General features: G+C 41.4%; 1 protein-coding gene across 3 annotated transcripts in view; it reads left to right on the top strand.

Annotated features, from left to right (window-relative positions):
- Nucleotides 1-5,221, top strand: part of LOC115569870 (sodium channel protein type 4 subunit alpha-like) — a 134,656-nt gene extending 129,435 nt beyond the window's left edge. For all 3 annotated transcript variants that reach the window (XM_030398067.1, XM_030398066.1, XM_030398065.1), the window contains exon 31: nucleotides 1-5,221. This exon is cut by the window's left edge and continues 2,187 nt beyond it. The gene's annotated coding sequence lies outside the window, so the exon portion shown is untranslated.
- Nucleotides 5,222-10,237: the final 5,016 nt, after the last annotated feature.

Below are 10,237 nucleotides of genomic sequence, written 5' to 3'. Positions count from 1 at the left end.
TTGGCAGTTTTCAGTTTACATGTGCGGTCACTTTACTGCACCTGGGCAAAGACGCGTAACAAAAAAGAGGCCCGGGAGCTTTTTATTTTTCCTCTGAAAACCTTTGAGAAAACACCAAAAACTAATACAAGTGCACAATGAGATTTTCTACACAGTCCCGGACTCTTCCAACATGATTTTTGCCCTGGTGGGGAACAACCTCATGTCCATCCCTTTTTTTGAGGGGCTGTCGGGTGATTTGTCGTAAAAGTCCAGATTTAAAGTAGATTCTTTTTTAGCTTCACTTCAAACAAACAAACCAAAAGATTTTCCAGCTGCTTAACCACAATGCATGAGAATAAAACTGAAGGTTTTTGGTTTGTAGATCATCGATCGGTTACGTATGATTTGGCAGCAATTAAGTGCTCAGATATGCTGTCAAAACTTCAGTTAGATCAGAATCAATAATTTGGTGCAAAAGTTCAGCAAGTGATTGATTTCTTATTGTCTCAGATTCATATCATAAAACCCTGAAGACACCTCAACTTGATTTACCTTTTTCCAAAGCAGGATAAACATTTAATCCAGTTAACGGACCAGACTGAAGGTTTAGACGATTGTGGCAAATATAAAAATGTGTAAAAACATGTTTAATCGTGCAACAAAACATCAGTCTTTGCTTTTTACCAACCGAACAAAGAAATGTGAGCGATGTCCTCATGTTTGAATCACTCACTGCCACTTTTTAGGCTTCTTGAATGCCATGAATATAAAGTTTTTCCTCCGTCAGAGGATTTAATGTTCTCTATATGGACTTTTTCCACAAATCACCCGCTGTCATCATCTCTCCGTCTGGTCACAGTTCGGCTCGGCACTCAAGAGCTTAAACCAAAATCTTCAAGGTTAAACGGTTTATGATCTTTGAGGTGCCGACCAGCCCGACCGGAGTGCGACAATCAACTCAGCACATCAAGCATCAGGATACCACCATGTTTAGTTTCATTAAAAGTTCACACTGGTTTTGCATCAGATCATCAGCGTCCTGGAAAAACCTTTAAAACACAAAAACGTTTTGCGGCAGCTGAGAGACAACAGGTCAGATTGTTTATCTGTTCTAAATGCAGTTATTCATATTTTAAATCAGCAGATCAGGAATCAGTTGCTGACACTGATATCACCAGACTTATCCTGTAGATGTGATGTCATTGTTCATTCTAACAGTCTGAAGCTTGTTTAGACTGAATACTTCTACAGGAAATATCTGTTAATGTGTTGGTGTTGTTGCTCAAACATCGTATGAATGTTGCTCCTGGACCAAACATGTGACGTGTGATCATTACGCCAAAGCTTTGTGGTTTGGGTCAAAGACCAGAAAACTCCGCACATAGGAGAAGTTGTTTCTGAACCTAAACCATCTTTTCCCTAAACCTAACCAAGTATTTCTGTTGCCAGCACAAAACCAAACTGTTGACAAACAACTGAAATAGAACATCAACAGTATAATAATATGAGAGTCGTGTTCTCAACACATACAGTTACAATGGCTTGCTCCAAATTTGGACTTTAAATCCAAATCCACAACCTCTAAAATAAGATTTACCCACAAGTCTCAATCCTTAAAAACTTCTTTTCAAAATGTATTTATTCACTAAACTGTCCACTTTTATTTTCGGTCCACTTTTATTTTCGGTACATTTTATGAACTTTATTATTAAGTATCTGAACCCTAAATAAAAACTGTTCGATTCTTTATTTGTTTATTTATTGTGCTAAAACTAGTCAAATTGTTCAATGTCCGGTGTTTCTATTCAATATTCTTTAAGTAGTCTGTCTGCTTTGTCAGCTCTGATGATGCCAACAAGAGTCACAAAGCTTTGATCACAACAACGTGACTGGTCCTGGAACAGCTTTAATTAAATAACTAAATGAACAACAACCGCTGATGACGGGCTTCATCTGCGTGTGAACAAAATGCTCAAACTATCTGGAGTGATTTAAAAAAGGTTTTTCCAGAACGCCGGTGTGACGATGCCGAGAGCTTTTCTGCTTCCTGTTTCCACCAAACGATTTGAAGAGTTTCGTTCAATCTATAAATTCTGGATTGATTCATTTTTCTAAATTAGTTTTCTCAGTGACTTGAATGTGCGGGTAAAGTCAAAGCACATGTAAACTTTAGTGAACAGATTAAGAAGTTTTCCATGACAAATGTTGGATTCGGCAGAAAGTGTCTTATTTTTCCACCTGAAGGATATCTGAGTGTGAAAGGAGACTCTTCAAATCAAAACACTGCGTTATTTATTTATTTATTTATTGACTTTGTTTTCTGGTCGATTGCTTTATTTTATCCAGGATTTGATTTTTTCATATTTTTATTTTTTGCACGTTTTAGCTGCGTCCTGGAGGAGGTGGCGTGGAGGCGGAGCGAGGCGGCTCTTTATCCATTTTGCACAGAGAAACAAATAAAAACAAACCGCGCCGAGCAATAACGGTTTGCCGATACCTTTTAAGTGAGCTCTCCGGTGACGCTTGACTTTCACAGGAGCTTTTTGTCACCGCGTGGATCTGTGGAGAAGCGTTGGGAGGAAATGCACTTTAACACCTGGAACATCGGCTGAACTCTGATGAGTTTCCCGGTGCGGCGCTGACAGTGTTATCGTGGTCTGAAGGACAAACAGGAGGATACGCCGGCACGGAGCTGCTGTGAAGGAGTGTCGCCGCTCGTTTTTATTACGATGAAGTGTCAAAGTGTGTGTGTACAGCGTTCGTTCAGTCTGCTTTGATCTCAATATTTCGAACAACCTCTCTCTCTCTCTGTCTCTGTTGTCGTGGTCACCCGAGGGATCTTTACTAAACGCTTTACTAGACTAATTTAAAAAAGGAAAAAGAAAAAAAACAGTTTTACTGGCACCGTCTGGACTCTATTTCTACTAGATTCTATTGAGAATAGATAACCATATTAACTAGGTAAATACTTAAGACACTGCTGAACGCTGCTGCGAGGCGTATTTCAGGTTGCAGTTGTGCTGAAGGGCTGTTTTCAGTAGCAATAGACCCAGAGTGTGCCTGCTACATACGAACCCCAACACTCCAAGCCATGCTTTCCCATTGGTTGATTGATAACGTGCTTGATTGATGGACTGGTTGATGCTTTGATTTCCTGACTGGCAGATTGAGTGATTATTTGATTGGTTTAACATTTGGATGGTTGATTGATGAAATGATTCTTTTTTTAAAACTGAACGAGGTTCGCGGTCCGTCGCCGCCCCCCTCCATCACCGCTGAGACTCTGAAGTATCAGACAAACGGCGCAGAGAGCTGACTGGCTGATTTAGTCCTACTTCACATTTTTAAACAGTCGGAAATGTTCAGATTCACTGAAGTCTGCGAGGTGAAGAGAAGAGCATTTTGTCCTGTCACCAGTTTCATAGAAGCCTCTTTTATAACGATGATACTCGCTGTGGGAGTTTTAATGTTGTATTACTGTGAGAGGTCGCTGCAACACTAACATGCTTTGTTGTGTCCAACTATCTTAAAGGAACAGTTCAAATAAAACAAATGAAAGTTCAGTCAACGTCTCCTCTCTACTTGCTGATGGAAAGTCAAGTGACGCATCATAGTCCACAAAACATTTCTAGAGTTTCACAATAAAACAGCGTTGCATCATCAGCGTACAAAGACTCGCTCCTCCAACACGCTCAGCGAAGAAGCTGGGTCTGAAGACTTCTCCCAAACTGATCTGAAAAGACTTTCAGCTTCTTAAAAAAATTGAGCATTTGTTGCTTCAGTCAGTGCAAACTGGATATCTTTGGATATCTTTATGTTTTGAACTGGTTGTCGAGCAAAACAAGAAATCTAAAGACGTCGTCATGTGCTCTGGGAACATGCAACTTTTTCCCCAGTGTCTTCTGATATTTTATAGTTCAATTGATTAACCGAGAAACAATCAGTGTATTGATCATCACTACAAAGATTCAGTAAGTATAGAAGAAAGGAAAAACTCAATATTCTACAATAAACAGACCAAAACATATTGTGGAGCAGTGAAGTCCGGTGTTTTTTGGTTGTTTCTCTGTTTTAAATCAAGTCTCCAGTTATTTTAGTTGTTAGGACTTTATATCAACATGGAGGGAGGAGAGGATGCTCATTTGTGGGTGAACTGTTCCTTTAACACATCCAAGTTACCTCACAGTAACAGTGTTTGAACTAAAGAGGAAATATCTGCACAAAGTCGCCTCTCACAGTGAAACTTTAGTGAATCTGGACGTCAGACTCTGGTTTGCACTGAGCACAAAAAACGCAGTGGAACATTTACGTTCAGTATCAGGACAGCGAGCTGATGTAAAGCTCAGAGTTTGTTCACCTGAATCTGTGTGAAACCGTCACTGAAGCAACTAGAGCAACAAAACAAAGACCAACTGCAGCTCTGCGTACCTGAACGTCACTCTGTTCTGACTGCATGAGGTGGAGAAACCTTCAGAATAACTCCCAACATGTCTGAGCAGGAAAGAATAAACTCCAGACGCAAAACAAATCTGGAACTTTCTCTCCTGTTCAGGTGTGAAAAACATATTGTACGTAAAAATAAACTCGGCCTTTGGAGGAAAACGACCGTCTTTGCTCTGAGCTTTGGGTCAGTCCATGTGGTGCTACCGGAAGGTTTGGAAGAGTCCATATTAAGATCGGAGGGGGGGGCGTTAAAACACAAACTCTGAGACTGAGAATCTTTGCTCCTTCCTGCCTTCTTTTCCCCGTTTCAAAAACCAAAAGCTGCTTTGTCATCTCCGAAACAAAACGACAAACATCTACGTACCAACACGGAGGAAATGCACAGAAAACAAGTGGTTTCATTGTTCATTATTATTACTATTGTTACTATTAACTGTGTGATAAATGCAATACAACAGTTATGTAAACAGGCAGTGAGTGATGCTGTATCTTATTTACAGTATGAGGATAATAATAACGATGATGTTTTTACTTTTGTCGTCGTCATGGATTTGGTTTTTCCAGGCATCCTCTCACTGCTTCAACCACCGTCGCCCCGTTTACACCGAAACTGGTTTCACAGCGGCTGACGAACTGGTCTTTGCCAGGTCTCCAGCTTCATATCAGTCCACCCAGAAACCTCATATCTCAAGAACGTTGCCTTTTTCAGGAAAGGAGGGGAGAATACGCTGAATGTTTCCCGTCCTGACATCTCATGCATCGTCTTTTATTTCAGCTGAAATTGGGAAAGTTTCTCTCATTGTTAATGTCGTTTTAAGACAAAATGAGTCGGCTGGCAGTCGGCCACACAAACATCTAGACGGCATTTATAAATCACTTAGCTGGAGATAAGAGGTTTCTTGATTTCTAGATTTATTGTGTTATTTGCTGGAAGATACAGATCACAGTTAGAGGGTGGAAACCTTGTAACTCCAAAAATTTGGATCCAGAAAAGAGACAAAAAGAATTTATTTGTAAGCTCAAAAATCCAATTAGTGACATTTTGAAGTCCAAATCCGAAGGGTTTTGTCTCCATCACTGATTTGGTAAAACTTTTAAACGTCTCCATATTTTTAAAGTCTTTTTCAAAAAACCATCAACAGATAATAAAGGACAAGTTACGAGGTTTCCTTCTGACCTCAGCGGTTCTCGCCGGTGAAACCTCGGTGTAAAGGAGGCGAAAGCCGTGCCTCAGTGACCCCACCTTGGTGTTTTAGAGACAATAATAATAATTACGACGATTATAATATGAACATATATATAAATATATATATACTTTTTAGTACTTTGAGTTGAAATACTTTTTAGTATTTTGCAAATACATGTCTCTGTATATAAAATGAAAGCCTCCTGTAATAAACGAGAAAAAAATTTAATACTGAATCTGTTGTGATGGTTTGATTTCATTATTTCTGGATGCTTTTATTGTTTGTTATATTTCCATGTCCGCTGTTAAAGAAGAAAGACACAAATATGAATGAACATTTTCAGTGAGATTATTTAAAAAGTACATTTTCATCAGAATGTAAAGACATAATAAATTGCTACTGAAGTTAGCATGCTAGCCAGCTAGTAACAGCTTGTTTCGGTCCAATACTGAGCTTCACACCACTGGTGCTCTGAGCTCCCTGTCTCATCTAGTTTCTCTCCAAAAAAACATCTCAAAAAGCTCTGTGTTTTGTATAAAGCCTCCCAGATAATGCCAGACAGGGGGTTAAGTATGGAGGCGATTTACAGCGACTCTGACCAGGACTGAACACTGCAGGCGGGAGATGAAGAGAAACATGGAGGCGGACATCAGCAGCGGGTGAAAACGGCGTGTAAAGCAGGAATATTTTCCCATCTTACTATGTGACCAGACCAGAAGAGACAGTGGAGACAAACCAACGCTGTTCTAGTGATTTTATTTCATTTAATTTGAGTTTGAACGAGTTAACAAGGGAATGAAGCTCGTTTCAGTTCAGTAAAAGATTTCCAATCTAAGATGAAGCTCTTCATCCTCCAGCCTGACACAAACACGTCTGTCGTGGTTTGTGATGTCAGCAGATCGGAGCGCAGCATCGCGGCACGTCTTCACAGACGGGCCGACAGGTTTATGGCGTCCCGTATCTCTCAGAGCATGCTGGGTAGGATTCGGCCCCGCGGCAGATTGCTTTTGCACACTACCTTGACTCTGCACGCTCATCTGCATCCGTCTCTCTGCGGTTTCCTCCCTCCATCTCACGCTCGACGCAGGTTCGCCTCCCCACGTCACGCTCGCCAACGCTGCTCGCTTGTGTCATGAAGCCGAACTCATGATGTAATGCTGCCTGACTGTGTGTGTGTGTGTGTGTGTGTGTGTGTGTGTCAGAGCAGATTGAGGATGACACTTGAAGCTGCTGCTGAAAACCCGTCGGTTGTGTTACTCTCTTCCTCTTCGTGTCCCCTCCTCCTCGAGTCTGTGCTCCAACAGACCCATGAAAAGACGAAACAACAGTGAATGTTCCTGCTAACCAGTGACGAACGACACAATGTACTGCGGTTTGTTTTCACTCACCATCCTGCTGACACAAACACTCACAAATACTCAGCAGATTACAAAATGTGGATTCATCCGCTGCTGAAAATAGTCCCCCGACAGACATCTGCACTGAGCAGCTGTTTCAGGAAATGACTGAACATCTTCAACGACATGAACGTTTATATTTGTGCTTTTAAAGGTTATTTGTCAGTTTCTCAGTTTGTTGTAGCAGCAATTTAAAACCAACAAACCTCACTTTGTTTAATTCACACTGATTTAACGGAGGAAAGCTGCAGATCCTCACAGCATCGTCGACGGAATAATCAATAGATTGTCTAATTGGCTCAGCTCCACTGATGATGTCACACAGGAACACAGACTGTCCTGAGCTGCCTCGTTGCCCTTGAGCAAGGCGCTGAACTGAGAGAGAGAGAGAGAGTGTGTTTGTACTGACTTGTTTACTTGGTTATGTAACCCTGTCTCACACACACACACACACACACACACACACACACACACACAGTGGGGGTGCCAGAATTCCTCAGCATATGTTAAACGGAGCTTCCCCGTCTGTCTGCCTGCCAAAACTCCAACGCCACTCCCTTAAAGGAACAGTTCACTTTAACAGATTCACACCACCATCATGTCGTCATCGCGGTTCAGTCTTCAGTTCAGCGACCTGTTTGAACACAGAAACACCTGCTCTCACTGTCGAAAACGTAAAGAAGCTGAAACTCTTCGTCCTGTCTGATGGAGGGTGAGCTGTGCTGAGCAGCGCCCTCTGCCAGCACGATGCTGAACAACAATCACATGTCCCGGACCGTCGAGTCCAACTGAAAGACAGAAGCACCAACGTCTGCAGGTCTAAAGTCTGAAGGTCTCTGCAGTCAACTTTCATCCAATGACTGTTGGGTAACGTTACCTTTAAAATGAACTCGCTAAGTTACAAGATTACTGCCATCATAAAGAAGCTTGTTACGTTACCTACTGAGAGAAGTCACAATATATAGTGTAGTAATAGTGGGTCCGCCACAGTCAAACAGTATGAATTGTGTTTATTCAGTTTATTCAGTAATGGAAACAAAGAGAGTTTGATTATTTAGTTGGTTTAGACAGAAAATATAAAATCAGTCAGTGAAGATCTTTATCTGCTCACTACACTTCAACTTCTGCAACAAATCTACAGCGAAAAGTATACAGACTTCCAAACAATTATTTCTTTAAACAAAACTGAAAATTAGACACACACACACACACACACACACACACACACACCTTGCACAGGGTCAGTCCCTCCTGTGGGATTGTGGGTGTTTTCCCTCCCAGTGGGTCTGTACTGAGCGCGCTCAGAGAACAGAAGGCTCAGCAGGAACAGATAGACCGCTGTGTGTGTGTGTTTGTGTGTGTGTATTTGTATAAAGGTGTGTGTGTGTGTTTGTGTGTGTGTATTTGTATAAAGGTGTGTGTGTGTGCGTGGGTGTGTGTGTGTGTGTGTGTGTGTATTTGTTTAAAGGTGTGTGTTCGGTATAGAGCTTCAGTAAATATCACTAATTAAATTAAACACAAGTATTGATCGGATCAATTTCTGATCCTGATCGATGTAAACAACATCGTGGCTGTTTCATTTAAAGGGCCACTTCGCCACATGTTTCTGACTTCTACACTCTGCTGTCCGACACAAAGCTGAAACAGTTTGTTGACTAATCAGACAGTATCGCTGGCTTTCTTCCTTCTGTCACAGGAAACGTTTTATTTTGAAGCGTTGATGCAACAACGAGCGACAGTTTAAGGCGTTCGCTTCGACTGTGACAAATTCTGATGGAGCACAAAAATGTGTCGATTAATCAGGAAAATAATCTTCATATTCTTGAGTAATGAAAACGATGGCTGATTGCAGCCGTACAGACAAAATGAACATGACATTTCTGAAGGGACGTTTTGGTGTCTGGAAGATGTGTTTGCTGCCTGCCGTCACCTTTTGATGCCAGCAGGAAACCCTCACTTTGGCAGGTGGTGCCAGAGAAGCCTGTGTGGAGCTGAGGTGGAGAAAAGAAATGTCTGGCAGCGAGGCTGCTGGGAAACTGTAGTCCTGCTCTGCTCACCAGCTCTCATGAGTGTTTGTAGCCTACTTTAATCACACTGCACCAAACCATGAACATGCATTTTGTGTATAATTGAGTAAACTGACCTGGAGATTCAATAATCTGTACAAACACACACAGTTCTACTGCCAGACTACATGTTGGCATTTTATGTTTCTTTTCATATTTCACAGGTTCTGTATGAGCACATCTTTGTGTCTTTGTGATTAAATAAAAGACTTTATGTAATGATGATGCCATGGTAAAGGTCTGGTTAGGTGAATAAATCCACACTCCTCACATGTGCAGAACCTGCCTGAGAAACATCATGTTTTTAAGTTTCCTTCAGTACCACAGAGATCCAGTGACAGTCGTCTGAACATCCACAGGTTCACTGCTAACAGGAAGTGCTAACAGCTGATTCTGCTAAATTATAATGTAGTTTATGAGTATTTTTAGGTTTTTGGTTGTTTTTAACATTTTATAAAATCAAGTCTCAGCTGCTTCAGTTGTTCAGCAGAATGCTGCAACTCTGTTTTACTGTGAAGCTCCAGAACTGTTCTGTGGACACTTCATCTGACTTTATATCATCAGGAGGAGATTTATTTTTTGGGTGAACTGTTCCTTTAAAATACCTGCTTTTGTCACCACAATCATGGCTGACAATGTCCCGATGTCTCGTTAAAAAAGATGTGCTGCTGTCAGAAGCTCTCACATTAGAGAGTCTGTTTTAATTTGACCTTTAATGAGTTTGAATTGATTTCTTGACGTGTTCGAACCTCACAGAGCTGATGTGTCTCGTGTTAGCAAACAGCTGCCTTCTGCAGACACAGACCAACAACATGGAGTTGTGTTGGTGTCCAGTGTTCACCCTCCAGGAGGATTTTAATCAAGAAATCTAGTGAATTATAATCCAAAGTTTTAAACATCTGGAGCGACGGCTGCTTCGTCTTCATCTCTTTCTGTCCTGTTCTGTTTCTTCTTCGTCATCCTCATCGTATCTCATCTTCATCTTTGAGTGTTCATTCTGACTGTACCTCTCTCTGCTCGTTAGCGTCAAAGACACACACACACACACACACACACACACAAACACACACACACTCACACTAACACTCACACACTAAGTATATGTAGGAGAGTTGCTGACACAGCATAAAGGAGCGAGCCTGTGATGTCAGTCGTTTGTCAG

This window comes from Sparus aurata, chromosome 19 (assembly GCF_900880675.1).
Source record: "Sparus aurata chromosome 19, fSpaAur1.1, whole genome shotgun sequence".
In the NCBI taxonomy this organism is placed as follows: Eukaryota; Metazoa; Chordata; class Actinopteri; order Spariformes; family Sparidae; genus Sparus; species Sparus aurata.
This window is presented reverse-complemented; position numbering and strand designations above follow the sequence as displayed.